The 14,142-nt window shown below is 42.2% G+C and overlaps 1 long non-coding RNA gene across 1 annotated transcript in view; it reads left to right on the top strand.

The window, feature by feature from the left end:
* LOC308343035 overlaps window positions 1-13,547 on the top strand; it is a 37,504-nt gene extending 23,957 nt beyond the window's left edge. Inside the window, exons 3-6 of the long non-coding RNA XR_013966841.1 lie at window positions 11,843-11,894; window positions 12,364-12,415; window positions 12,534-12,781; window positions 13,141-13,547. This is a non-coding gene — a long non-coding RNA (uncharacterized lncRNA). The remainder of the gene's footprint in view (window positions 1-11,842; window positions 11,895-12,363; window positions 12,416-12,533; window positions 12,782-13,140) is intronic.
* Window positions 13,548-14,142: the final 595 nt, after the last annotated feature.

Here is a 14,142-nt window from a genome sequence, read left to right as displayed (position 1 = left end):
TGTTAGGGTTTCTTACAGTTAATTTTATGTATCAACTTAGCCAGACCACAGTACCCAGATATTTGCTCAAAAACCAGTCTAAATGTTTCTGTAAAGGCATTTTTTAGATGAGATTAGCATTTAAATCAATAGGCTTGGGGTGCCAGGGCGGCTCAATCAGTTGAGCATCTAACTCTTGGTCTCAGCTCAGGTCTTGGTCTTGGGGTTGTGAGTTCAAGCCCCACACTAGGTGTGGAGCTTACTTAAAAACAAACAAACAAATAGGCTTTGAGTAAAGCAGATTACACTACATAATGTGGATAGACCTCATCCAGTCAGTTGAAGGCTTTAGGAGAGAAAAAGTCAGGGTCCTCTGAGGGAGAGGGAATTCTGCCTCCAGACTGCCTTCTAAAACATCAGTTCCTCCCTCAGTCTCCAGCTTGCTGGTCTTTTCTGTGGCGTTGGGACTGGGCAACCCCAACTTCAATTGCACAAGCCAATTTCTTTCAAAAAATTGCTCTCTCCTTTCTCTCTTTCTCTATACACATCCTAGTGTTCTGTTTTTCACAGACTCTGACTAACCTAGGGGTATAGTTAGATCTTTTTCCTCAACTGTTCTAGAGAATAGTGTAACTCTGATTGTAGAATGAAGATTTAGGATTCATTCTCTTAAGTGTGACTGACTGAGTTTGAATCCTGCCTAGTCACTTACTGTGTGATGTTTTAAAAAAATTTTTTTAAAGATTTATTTATTTATTTATTTGACAGAGAGAGATCACAAGTAGGCAGAGAGGCAGGCAGAGAGAGAGGGGAGGAACAGGCTCCCTGTTGAGCAGAGAGCCCGATGCGGGACTCGATTTCAGGACCCTGAGATCATGACCTGAGCCGAAGGCAGAGGCTTAACCCACTGAGCCACCCAGGCGCCCCTGTTTTAAAATTTTTAATTAAAATTTTATATGCATATAGAAATACAAACACATAATAAGATACAGCTCAATGGTTCCTGGGTAGCTTAGTTGTTAAGCATCTGCCTTTGGCTCAAGTCATGATTCCAGGGTCCTGGGATCGAGCCCCTCATTGGACTCCCTGGTTGGCAGGGAGCTGCTTCTCCCTCTCCCACTCCCCCTGCTTGTGTTCTCTCTCTCGCTGTGTCTTTCTCTGTCAAGCAAATAAATAAAATCTTTAAACAAACAAACAAACAAAAAAAGATAGAGCTCAATGGATTTTCAGAAAATGAACACACTAATGTAACTAGCAAAATAAAAAAAAAACAAAATATTACTAACACTCAAGAAATTTCCCTTATGCCTATTACCAATCACTATTCACACTGTCACTAAGGAAAATCACAATTTTGACTTCTAAAAGAGTATTTTTTATTGTGTATTGTGTTATCAATTTTTGCATTTTATATATAAGGAATCAGCATTTTTGTAAAAGATTTTATTTATTTATTTATTTGACACAGACAGAGATCACAAGTAGGCAGAGAGGCAGGCAGAGAGAGAGAGAAGGAAGCAGACTCCCCGCGAGCAGAGAGCCCGATATGGGGCTCGATCCCAGGACCCTGAGGTCATGACCTGAGCCAAAGGCAGAGGCTTTAACCCACTGAGCCACCCAGGCGCCCCCACCATGTATTTTTGTATCTATCTTGTGCTCAGCCTTTTTTTGGTATGATAAATTTAGGTGTTTTTTTGTCATTATAGTTCCCCCCCATAAAAATTTATCTATTTATTTTTTAATTTAAATTAAATTAATTAACATATAATGTATTATTAGTTTCAGAGGTATAGGTCTGTGATTCATCACAAGATTTCATTTTTTGATGGCTAAGTAGTATTCCATTGTACATATGTGTGTGTGTGTGTGTGTCTGTCTGTCTGTCTATCTATCCATCCCACATCTTCTTTATCCATTCATCTGTTGGTGGAATTTGGGCTCTTTCCATAGCTTGGCTATTGTGGACATTGCTGCTATAAACATTGGGGTGCAGGTGCCCCTTCAGATCACTATATTTGTATTTTTTAGGTAAATACCTAGTAATACAACTGCTGGATCATAGGGTAGCTCTATTTTCAACTTTTTGAGGACCTCCATACTGTTTTCCAGAGTGGCTGTACCAGCTTGCATTCCCACCAACAGTGTAAGAGGTTTCTCTTTCCTCTGCATCTTTGCCAACATCTGTTGTTACCTGACTTGTTAATTTTAGCCATTCTGACTAGTGTGAGGTCATGTGTATCTCATTGTGGTTTTGATTTGTATTTCCCTGATGCTGAGTGATGTTGAACATTGTTTCATGAGTCTGTTGGCCATTTGGATGTCTTCTTTGCAGAAATATCTGTTCATGTCTTCTGCCCATTTCTTGATTGGATTTTTTTGTTATTTGGATGTTGGTTTGATAAGTTCATTATAGATTTTGGATACTATCCCTTTATCTGATATGTCATTTGCAAATATCTTCTCCTATTCTGTTGGTTGTCTTTTGGTTTTGTCGACTATTTCCATTGCTGTGTAAAGCTTTTGTGTGTGTGTGTGTGTGTGTGTGTGTGTGTGTGTGTAAAGCTTTTTATCCTGATGAAGCCCCTATAGTTCATTTTTGCTTTTGTTTTTCTTGCCTTTGCAGACGTGTCTTGGAAGAAGTTGCTGCAGCCAAAGTCATAGAGGTTACTGCCTGCATTCTTCTATAGGATTTTGATGGATTCCTGTCTCACATTTAGCTCTTTCATCCATTTTGAGTCTATTTTTGTGTATGGTGTAAGAAAGGGTCCAGTTTCATTCTACTGCATGTGGCTGTGCAATTTTCCCAACACCATTTGTTAAAGAGACTGTCTTTTTTCCATTGGACATCCTTTCCTACTTTGTCGAAGATTAGTTGACCACAGAGCTGAGGGTCCATTTCTGGATTCTTTATTCTGATCCATTGATCTGTGTGTCTGTTTTTGTGCCAGTACCATACTGTCTTGATGATTACACCTTTGTCATACAGCTTGAAGTCCAGGATTGTGATGCTTCCAGCTTTGATTTTCTTTTTCAGGATTGCTTTGGCTATCTGGGGTCTTTTCTGGTTCCATACAAATTTTAGGATTGTTTTTTTCCAGCTCTGTGAAAAAAGTTGATGGTATTTTGATAGGGATTGCACTGAATGTATAGATTGCTCTGGGTAGCATAGACATCTTAATAATATTTGTTCTTCCAATCCATGAGCATGGAATGTTTTTCTATTTCTTCCTGTCTTTCTCAGTTTCTTTCATGAATGTTCTATAGTTTTCTGAGTACAGATTCTTTGCCTCTTTGGTTAGGTTTATTCCTAGGCATCTTATGGTTTTTGGTGCTATTGTAAATGGGATTGATTCCTTGATTTCTCTTTCTTCTGCCTCATTGTTAGTCTATAGAAATGCAACTGATTTCTTTTTCTTTTTTAAAGATGTTATTTATTCAAGAGAGAGAAAGAGAGCACACATGGGCACGAGTTGGGGGCAGAGGGAGAGGGAGAATAGACTCCCTGCTGAGCAGGGAGCCCTATTTGGGACTCTATCCTAGGACCCTGGGATCATGACCTGAGCTGAAGTCAGACGCTTAACTGACTGAGCCACAGAGGCACCCCGAAATGCAACTGATTTCTGTGCATTGATTTTATATCCTGCCACTTTTCTGAATTTCTGTATGAGTTCTTGCAATTTTAGGGTGGAGTCTTTTGTGTTTCCAACATAGAGTATCATGTGAGTGTGGACTTCAAAACAGCCTCCTGATAACCGTGTGACCTTGGGCTAGTTAAGTTTGCACATCTGTGAAATATGGCTGATAATGGCACCTGCTTCAGAGGGTTGTTTTGGCGCATAGTATCAGTTAACCATTGTTTTTGTTTTTATGTTATTATGACAGTGTGTGGGCAGGCATCAGTGGGGAGCCAAGGCTGATGGTTGGTGTTGTGGATTTGAATGTCACATCCCTATGGGAGTAAATAGAGTAAGGAATGAAGGTGGTTTAGGGAGTGGTCCTGGCATTTAACATTTAGTGGACAAAGAAAGAAAAGGAGATGAAGAGGGATGGTGTATCCTAGGAAAAGGTAGGGCCACAGAGGCCAGGGGAAAGTTGAGTCTCAAGAGAAGGAAGGGGGTCATCCTCTGAACCAGATAATCTGGAGAAACTGTCTTTTTTTTTAGTCAATTGGATTTTGCAGTTAAATCCTCCCTGGTGAACTTAGATCAGTTTCAGTGGAGAGGAGGGGACAGAAACCAGATTAAAGCCAGTTGAGAAATAAATTGGAGGTGAAGTAGCGAAAAACATAGAACTTTCTCCCAGAATGTTTGGCTGTGAAAAGGAGAGAGCTTAAGGCAATGGCTGGAGAAAGTGTCCTGTCAGAAGAAACAGAAGTGGGTTTGTTTCTTGTGGGGAAGAGCCAGTTCAATCTTTCCCATCTCTTTCTCCTTCCTTCTTCCCTTCTCCTTCACCCCTTCCCTTCTACCTCCTTCTAGTTGTCTTCTCTAAGCCTAACTTTGTATCATTCTGGAAATGAAGCAAGTGACTAGGAAGGTTTAGGGGAGAGAGAGAGAGCGAGAGAGCGAGAGAGAGAAGCTACTTGAGGAGGGTGGGATAAACCATGAAAGGCACTTGTACTGAGGAAGTAGAGCGATGGGGTCCCAAGTCCAGGTGGGCCTTTTATCCCTGCCCAGTGTTACAGGAAGGGAGAAGTGCTATCAGTGGGTATCAGTGCAGGAAGGTTTGCAATGGGGGAAATGGGGCAGGGGAGGAAAGTAATCAGGGTTTCTTCCATTGTATTTAGTTGGCTTATTAAGAGCATCAGTAGGCTTGGAATGGGCATCTGTATCTTTCCCAGAGATGGGTAATATTCTCTTCTCACAGAGCTCTGCACAAGACTGGGAAAAGTGAGGTGGTGTATGAAGGGTGCTGGGAACTGACAGCCATGCATTGCTGACAGGGGAAAGACATTCACTGAAAATATCTAATTTTGCCTGGTTATTGATTCACATGATGCCAGGACTCAATGACACAAGAGCAGATCTAGTGACGACCCCTGGGGGGACCCAGGCACAGGGGTCATGGCCTGATATTTTCTTTTTTGGAATGATTTGATTGTAAGTATTAGGGGACTATTATGAGGTTCCCCTGAGGGCTTAGAAATGAGGAAATCAGATGGCCTCCCATAATCCGATACTGAAATGAACACAATGATGTGCAGCCAGAGGGGGCTGAGTATATCCTAGCTTCAAAACTTCACCTTACACGCAGGCTAGATGTCTCCACAGGCTGACACATGTCAGATACTTTGGGCACTGATGATATCTGTGGAGATACCGCCTCAACTACTAGACTCCATTTTCAGCTGTTGTATTTGTATGAGTATGGGAAATGCATGTGTGCGAATACGCATATATGTTTGAGGGGTCTGGAATTCATCTGCTGTATGCAGAAGTACAAAAAAGAAAGAAAGGTAGGTGAGTGGTATACAATATACTTAATTTTTTAAAAAAAGATTTATTTGAGAGAAAGAGAGGGTGTGCACAAACAGAGGGAGGGACAGAGAGAGAGAGGCTTAGCATTGGAGCCATGAGATCACAACCTGAGCCAAAATCAAGAGTTAGACACTTAACCAACTAAATATTCCAGGTGCCCCAGAATTCTTGATTTTCTAATATTATACTTATCTTGCTCATAAATATCCATGAAGCTGAGAACAAAGGTGTTAATAACCTCTAATTTCTAAAGGGAGGAGTTAGCCCAGCTATGCAGAATATGCTAAATGGGGATCAAAAAATCTGGTCCCATTGCTGCTTTGGGAGTATAAAGAGGCATATAGATGATGGAGAGAGACTGACTAAGAGCAGGAATCCCTGCCCACACATACCTGAAGCGAAGGGCAGAGGCTCCCTGAGAACCACTGAAAGACTGACAAGTATCGCCTGGAGTTTAGAGGGCGATCTGGAACAGAGAACTAGTCCTTTCTAAAATTGAAGGCAAGAAGTTGGCTAGAGCCTGCCTAATGAGTCAAGGCTACCACAAGAGTGGCATGGGCTTCCACCAAGGGAGCTGGCAAAGAAACCCAAAGGTTGCTGTCCAGGACAGAGACAGTAGTGATTGGGTTGGCCGGTGTGCTTGTGCGTGCTTGTATGTGTACGTGCATATGCACGCATGCCCGCGTGGGAACTGCAAGTTTATTCTCTGAGGCATAGTGATGAGGGCTGTTGGGAGATACTCATTATACTGACTTTCTCCTTCAGAGAGCACCAGCTTCCAATGGCCTCAAAACTTCCAGCTAGAATCTCTTCTGCCTCCAGAATTCTCTAGAGGTGACTAGAAGAAACATGTGCCTCAGAGCCAAGGCATTTCACCAGCTTCCCCACATCTTGTGATATTCATGTAGAAATAGAGGCACGTTGTTGGGCCAGTCTGGGCCTGGTAGCCAGGGACATGGCCCTTCCTGACCTCCACTTTCATTGAACCTCCACACATCCTGCTGTCTATCTCTGGTTCTCTGACCTGCTGTCCCCTGCCAGAGAGATGAGGTAACAGAGCCACTGCCAATGCTGCCCAGGGCTTGGGTCACAGGAGCTGTGAGATCTGCTCCTGGCAGAACTGCCCACCCAGCTGAAGCAAGGATGAAAGATTGGGAAAAGTCATAGTTTACCACACTTCAGACAGAGAACGTGAAATCCCAGTACCATGTGGAGAGCAGCCTGCTTTCTGGAGGTTTCTCCACCCTCGCTGCAAGCTCTCACTGAGCCCCAGGGGCACTGGCACATATTATGACCGAGGCTCCCCTTCTGTAGTCAGCATCTCAAATCAAGATGGGACCTGCTCACATTATTAGGCCTTTTCTTCAGAAAGGGTTGCGCTTTCTGTTGGTCTACATGGATTCTAAGCCTGGCTTTATCACTTAACAGCTGTGTGACCCTGTGTGTTTTTTTGTATGTGTGTGTTTGTGTTACTCCCCGCTGAGCCTCACTTTCTTCATCCTTGCAGACGATCAGATCTATTCTAAAGGATTGTTGTAGGAATGAAATGAGATGAAACTCATAAAGTGACTTGCGTGATGTTTGGGGAAAAAACAGGTCACAGAAATTGTTTTCTTTCCTTGTCAGCTTTACCTAGAACCTGGCTCCTAATAGCACTGTGAGGAGAGCTCTGCTTGCTGGGAAGAGGGAGGGCAGCCTCTGTCCCAAACACTTGTATGCTTGCTATGATGGTGGAGAGAATGGGCCTACTCCCCTCAGCCAGCTGCTCCCAGGGGGATGCCACTGCCTGCAGGAGGGGCATCAGTTCTGTGGGCACTGGGGCCAGGTGTGTTGCAGGGTGAGAGGTCCGTGCATAGTGCAAAAACTTACAACCTGAAAGAAAGACCCTGCTCAAGACCCTCTCCTCTGGCACCCATCCTCAGACCTAATGGGCTCTTACCTGGCTCCCAGTTGAGTCTTACAACTTGAAACCATCTTTCATGCTGCCCCAGAGGGCACTTTCTGAAATGCTAGCCCATTTCACATCCCTCTTCTCCTTGAAACACTCAGTGGCTCCCTAGTGTTTAAAACTGTACTTTTCAAATAATGGAATATGACCTTTAGTGGGTAATGAAATCAATTTAGTGAATTGCAACCAGTGTGAAAAAACTGAATAGATTAAATGTCAGCTTCAGTCACATGTAAGTATTGTTTTGCAGAACATTTATTTCAGATTATTTTAAATCTAAGCATGTAATTTTGTATTGAGGTTTTGTGGGTTCAGAACTCTCTTGGGAGCTTCCTGAGTATAATCTGAACTGCCCCCCTCTTGAAGGGCAGGGTGCTCCAAGTTGGTAGGTGGCAGTTTTAATAAACAAAGAGAACTTACATATAAGGCTTGTCTTGGGCATTTGCAAGATGAATGGACCCCCAGATCCATTCCTCAGATTTTAAAAGCTTACTTAAAAAAAAAAAAAGATTTTATTTATTTATTTGTCAGAGAGCGAGCGAGTACAAGCAGGGAAACTATAGGCAGAGGGAGAAACAGACTCCCCACTGAGCAGGGAGCTCAACGTGGGACTCCATCTGAGGACCCTGAGATCATGACCTGAGCGGAGGGCAGATGCTTAACTGACTAAGCCGCCCAGGTGTCCCAAATCTTGAAAGCTTATAAAGAGGACTCAACGAGGCTCAGTCACATGTACCATGCAGGTGTTCTCAACACCACATCGCCATCTCAAGGCTATGTTCTTGGAGCAGCCTCTGGGAGTGGGAAAGGCAAGAGGAACCCACATTCCCAGGACAGAGGAGAGGATGAGGAGCCCTCCAAGTGCCCAGGTTATATTCACAGGTCAACTGGCAGTTACATCTTTTTTAATGACATTTCCCAACAGGTACAACATATTCAGTAAAGTGCACAAGAATTAAGTGTGCCGCTTGATGGTTTTTTTTATGTGCACACTCTCGTTTAGCTACCACCTAGACCAAGACATGAAACATATCTGGTACCCCAGAAGGCTCCCTCATTCCCCTATCCTAGTCAAAACTAGCCCACCCTGCCTGCTAGATAATTACTTTTCTGACTGCTCTAATAATCAATTAGGGTTTTTTTTTTTCCCTCCTGTTCTTGAACTAAATGGGGTTTTGGAGATTGGCTTCTTTAACTCAACATGTGTGAGATACATTTGTGACATTGCATGTAGCTGTAGTTAGCCCATTGTCATTATTGTATTCTATTATGTGAATGTACCACAATTTCCTTATCCACTTCTCATGTTGATGGACATTTGAGTTGTTTCCACTTTTTGGCTATTATGAACAAAGCTTCTGTGAATATTCTTATACATGTCTTTTCATTTCTACTCATTTCTAGTGGCCATACTCATAGGAGTAAAATCTCTGGGTCACGGGGTAGGTGTATGATAACTGTTAAAAGTACCAGTTTTCCAGAGTAGTTACATCTGAGATTTATATGCACATATGTTCACATACATGTATGATATATGTATGTACATACCTATGGTCCAAGTAGTCACATAAAATGATTTTATTATTGTGGGTCTTGGTAAACAAAACAAAACAAAACAAAACAAAACAACAACCCACACACAATGAAAGCTACTCATGAGAAGAGAAAGTCAAATTCTTTGTCACAGCTCACAAAGCAGGGCATGGCCTGTTTCTATCTCTGTGGCCTCAACTCCCACCCCGTCTCCCAGTGTCTTCTCCTGGCTTGCCTGAAAAATCTTTTTCCTCTTTTTGGTTTGTGGACTCCTACTTTTCCCTGAATATTCATTTCAGATTAATAGGTTTTCTTTTTAAAATATTATTATTGTTATTTATTTTATTAACGTATAATGTATTATTTGTTTCAGGGGTGCAGGTCTGTGATTCAACAGTCTTACACAATTCACAGTGCTCACCATAGCACATACCCTCCCCAGTGTCCATCACCCAGCTATCCCATCCCTCCCATACCCTCCCCAATGTCCATCATCCAGTTACCCCATCCCTCACTCCTACTCCCCTCCAGCAGCCCTCAGTTTGTTTCCTGAGATTAAGAGTCTCTTAGGGTTTGTCTCCCTCTCTGGTTTCGTCTTGTTTCAGCAAATGAATAGTTTTTCTGAGAGGTCTTCCCCGATCACCCCTTTCTCCTCTCCATGCATCCCTCTATCATCATGTTTAGTGTTTTGTATTCTGTCTCCCATGCCAAATTGTTTCCTTATGTACAAGGTCCCTGAAGGAAAACTGTGACCCACCTTTAGCATCTAGGTGTACATTTGTTCTTTACCTTCCCACTTCCATCATCCCCTCTTAGTTACAGCCCCTAGTATTAATCCAGGGAGCTACCATTCCTGCACTCTCAGTCCAAGTAGCTCAGGTGTGGTCCCATTCACCTGGTGTCATAGTGGTGCTTGTGACCACAGTCTAGGTCCCTCATATCCAGTATCCTTGGCCATAGAGCTTGGTTGCCTAGCTAGTTGGAAAGGGCTTTGGGAGTCATGGACCCCATTGTCTATATCTTTTCCATCCCCTGTCCACCCTGTGGTCTATAGCCCAGTATCTGCTAGGCATTGTGGTAAGTGTTTTACATTTACAATTTCATTTAGTTCCTCTAGGAGATGAAGGTGATATTATCATTTCCATTCACATAGGAGAACTCTGGTTCGGAGAGGAAATAGCACATAGCTAGTGTACTTTCAGAGCTGGGCCTTAGACTAAAAGCTCTGGCTGCCTTTGTAGCAATGAGAAAACATTAAACTTTAATTCTTATTTATTTATTTATTTATTTATTTATTTATTTATTTATTTAAAGATTTTATTTCTTTATTTGACACAGAGAGAGAGAGATCACAAGTAGGCGGGGGCAGGGGGGAAGCAGGCTCCCTGCCGAGCAGAGAGCCCGATGCGGGGCTTGATCCCAGGACCCCGAGATCATGACCCAAGCCAAAGGCAGAGGCTTAACCCACTGAGCCACCCAGGTGCCCCAAACTTTAATTCTCTTTTTTTTTTTTTTTTTTCAAACTTTAATTCTCTTAAGAGTAGGTGCTTAAAGAACATAATTTTCATGTATGAGTAGGTTTTTTACTGGTGTTACCCATTTACTGGTGTTACCCATTTACTGGTGTTACCCATTCTTAAGCATTTTAAAGATGTCATCCCGTTGTCTTCTGGCCTCCGTTGTTTCTGAAAAGCAGTAAGCAGTAATTATATTTGTTCTTCTGTTTATGACATATGTCTTTTTTTTTTTTCGTCCTGGATATAATAATGATTTTCTCCTTGTCTTTAGCCACTAGTAACTTGATTATGATATGCCTTGGCATGGTTTTGTTTGGGGGTGTGTGTCTATTTGTCATGTTTGGGGTTTTCTGAATTTCTTAAATCTGTAGATTGCAATTTTTCCTATTGAATTTGAAAATTTTTCAGCCATTATGTCTTCATATATTTGCTTTCTGCCTAGTTTTCTCTTTCCTTTTCTTCTGGGATTCCAATGACACAGATGTCAGATTACTTACTGTTTCCCATTGAGGCTTTGCTCGTGTTTGAAAAATATTTCTTCCCTCTGTGATTCCGTTTGGATAATTTCTGCTGATGTATCTTTACATTCATTTCTACTTTTAGAGTATGCAGTATGCTGTTATCTTAGCTAGGGAATTTTTTTGATTTCAAATATTGTACTTTCTGTTTGTGAGTTGACATTTGGCTTACTTTTTAGAATTTTCTTATCTATCTTGAAATTCCCCAGCTCTCCAGCTATTACATTCATCTTTTCCTATAAAATACTTTAAATATGTCTATTATATTTAATTTCAAGGTTCCCATCTGCTAATTCCAATATCTGATTCCTCTTCTGGGTTCTTTGTATGCCAGGTAATTTTTATTGTGTTCTTATATATGTAATAGACTCCAGAGTCTTTTGATTCTGTTATCTTTCTCTGAAAAGTATTGGGTTTTGTCCCGGTAGCTGGTTCACTTGCTGACAAATCACTTTAATTCCATGGGAGTATAGTTTCAGCCTTTATTAGACTTGTCTCTTGCGGTTCTATCCTAGTCTCGGGTGTAGACCTTAGTCCTAGTATGTGGCATGGTCCTGAAGGAGTGCCAGTGGAAAGGTCATGTGCTTACCAAGCTTCTCTAATGTGGCTGTGTTCGCACAGTTTTGTAATCTCCCTGCAGTTGCTTTCCTCTGGGTAATTTAGAGTCTTACTCTGTGTATGAACTATGAGCACTCAGCCAAGTAGTAGAGGAGAATTGGCACACTGATTTTAAAAGGAAGTCTCTTTTGTGCTTCTATCATTTGCTGAATTTCACTCCTCCATTTCCAGTCACTCCGGCCCTATACACAGTGTAAATTAAAGGGATGTGCCTTTAGGGGAAGATCTTACCCAATGTGCTTCATTTCTCTCAAGGGTTGGATCCTCTTAGTTTCTGCCTGCTTTGGTGGCTGTCCAGTGCCTTAAGGTAATTGTTTTTTAAAAATATTTTATACAGAGTATATAATTGTTATGTGGGAGGGTTAGTTTGATACAGGCTATTCTGCTATTACCAGAACCAGAATCTCTTGTTCACATATCTTCCTACAATCTCAACACCAGTGAACAAGGGAGAACTAAGAAGTCAGAGAAGCGATGGCACAAAGTCCTGAGGGGCAACTCAACATGGCTAGCTGGGAAGAGGCAGTGCGATACAATGGTTATGAGCAGAGACTGTGGGGGCAGATAACCTGACCACTTATCAGCTGTACAAGTTTACACAAGAAGCTCCACCCACTGGGTCTGTATATTCTTATCTGCAGAATGGGAATTATAAGATCACTTTCATAGTTTTTTGGGAGAGTGAGAAGTATATGAAGTGCTTAGCACCAGATCTAGCATATTATCATAACCAAAGGTGGTCACTACTGTTAAGAGAATGATATGTTCTTTCACAGAGTGCTTAAAGGAGAGAGACAAGACTAGAAGAATCTCTTTTCCACACAGTAGGTGGGTGACTTCTGTTGGGGCTTTTTGGGCTAGAAGTCTGTGCCTCCAGCTGTAGACATTCACAGTTGTTTGGAAATGAGCAAAGTCCCACACCTTCAAATTTTTTTATGTGTTCCAGGTGGGGCTTATCAAGAGCTGGAGGGTCTGAACCAGATCTATGCAGAATTTTAGCAGAATTTTAAAGGGACAGCTGTGGAGTTAAAGAAGAAGCTGACTGAAAATGTGTATCGAGGGCAAAGGCTTGGAGTTGACACTTTTGCCCAAATGGTATTCCATTACAGATTCCTTCTCTGAGCACTCCAACCAGACATAAAGGAGTCTTAATTCCCAAACCCAAGCATGTCTGGAAAAATTCTTCGTATTGAGGTAAACTTCGTATAATAGAAAATTCCCATTTTAACTGTTTTGAAGTGTGTAATTCAGTGACTTCTAGTACATTTATGTACTAGAAGTACATAAATTTTTCAACCTTCATTACTAATTCCAGGACATTTTTATCACCCAGAAAGAAACCCTATACCTGTTAAATAGTCAACCACTGATCTACTTTCTGTTTCCATGATTCGTGTATTCTGGACATTTCATGTGAATGGAATCACACAATATGTGACTCTTTGTGTTTGCCTTCTTTCACTTGGTGTAATGTCTTCAAGGTTCAACCATTGCCTGGAACTTTTTAGATACTCGTTTTTGTATAAACTCGTGTGTCTTTTTGACTTTTTCAGGTTACCTCCTCCATGAGGGTCTCCTACAGGGAACAGGGAACCTTGAAGAAGTGAGCATGGGGAATGGTGGGTGCAAACAAGTGGGGCACATTTGATGAAGAACAGTTGGAAGGCAGGCAGGCCGGCAGGGACAAGCGCTCCCTCACTCAGAGGAAACCACCCTTAAAAGGATTTTACACCACCCTGGAAGGAGCCCTCCACCCTTTCCCTGTGACAAAAGTCGTGACAAAAACCTGATTGGATGACAGGTGCAGGGAGGGTTAATCAGATTAAAACAACCCACTAACAAGCCCATAAACACCCCTAAACTTAGAAACTCCAGTGGCAATTGTCTCGGGTCCCCTCCTTCCTTGGGAGCTTTGTATTGTCCCTTTGCTATCACTCAATAAACCTTGCTTTGCTGCCCACCACTCTGTCTGGTCTACGCCTTCATTCTTCGAAGCTGCGTTACCAAGAACCGCGGGCACCGACAGAGGAAAAAGAATCCTCTAACACACTGACACACTTCTGTTTGACAGGTTTCTATTTCTGCACCCCATTTACAGTGCTCTTGGGGCTCTTCTGTTGGAGTATCTGTTTCAGTTTTTCCACCTAAAACCCCCTCACCTCAACTGTAGTCCAAAGATGGATGACTTTCTAAGGCACCCAATTAAATATAACAAGGTGATGTGCAGGAGGAAGTACCTGTGTTTGAAAGTCAGATTGGATTTGAATCTCACCTCACAGACTGTGTATAGGTTTGGGGAATTCCAGAGTAGAGATCTGTGTCCACTTTTGCAGGTAGAACCTGGGGGGTGGGATGTATCCCTAGGGATATTACAGATGCCATAACATGGCATGAAAGGAGTAGAAAGAGCTGCTGGAAACCATGACTACTGAGTCAGTCTTGAAGAGTTCCCAAAGCCCTGTGCAGTGGGGAAGCAATCAAATGACTTTTCTGTGTGTCTCAGAGTGGCAAGTGAGTGGGTAAACAGCCTTAGCTCCACCTCATTTCTTGTCACG

Source organism: Martes martes (assembly GCF_963455335.1).
Source record: "Martes martes genome assembly, chromosome: 5".
Lineage (NCBI taxonomy): Eukaryota > Metazoa > Chordata > Mammalia > Carnivora > Mustelidae > Martes > Martes martes.
The sequence above is the reverse complement of the archived record's forward strand: the minus strand, read 5'-3'. Positions and strand labels throughout refer to the sequence as shown.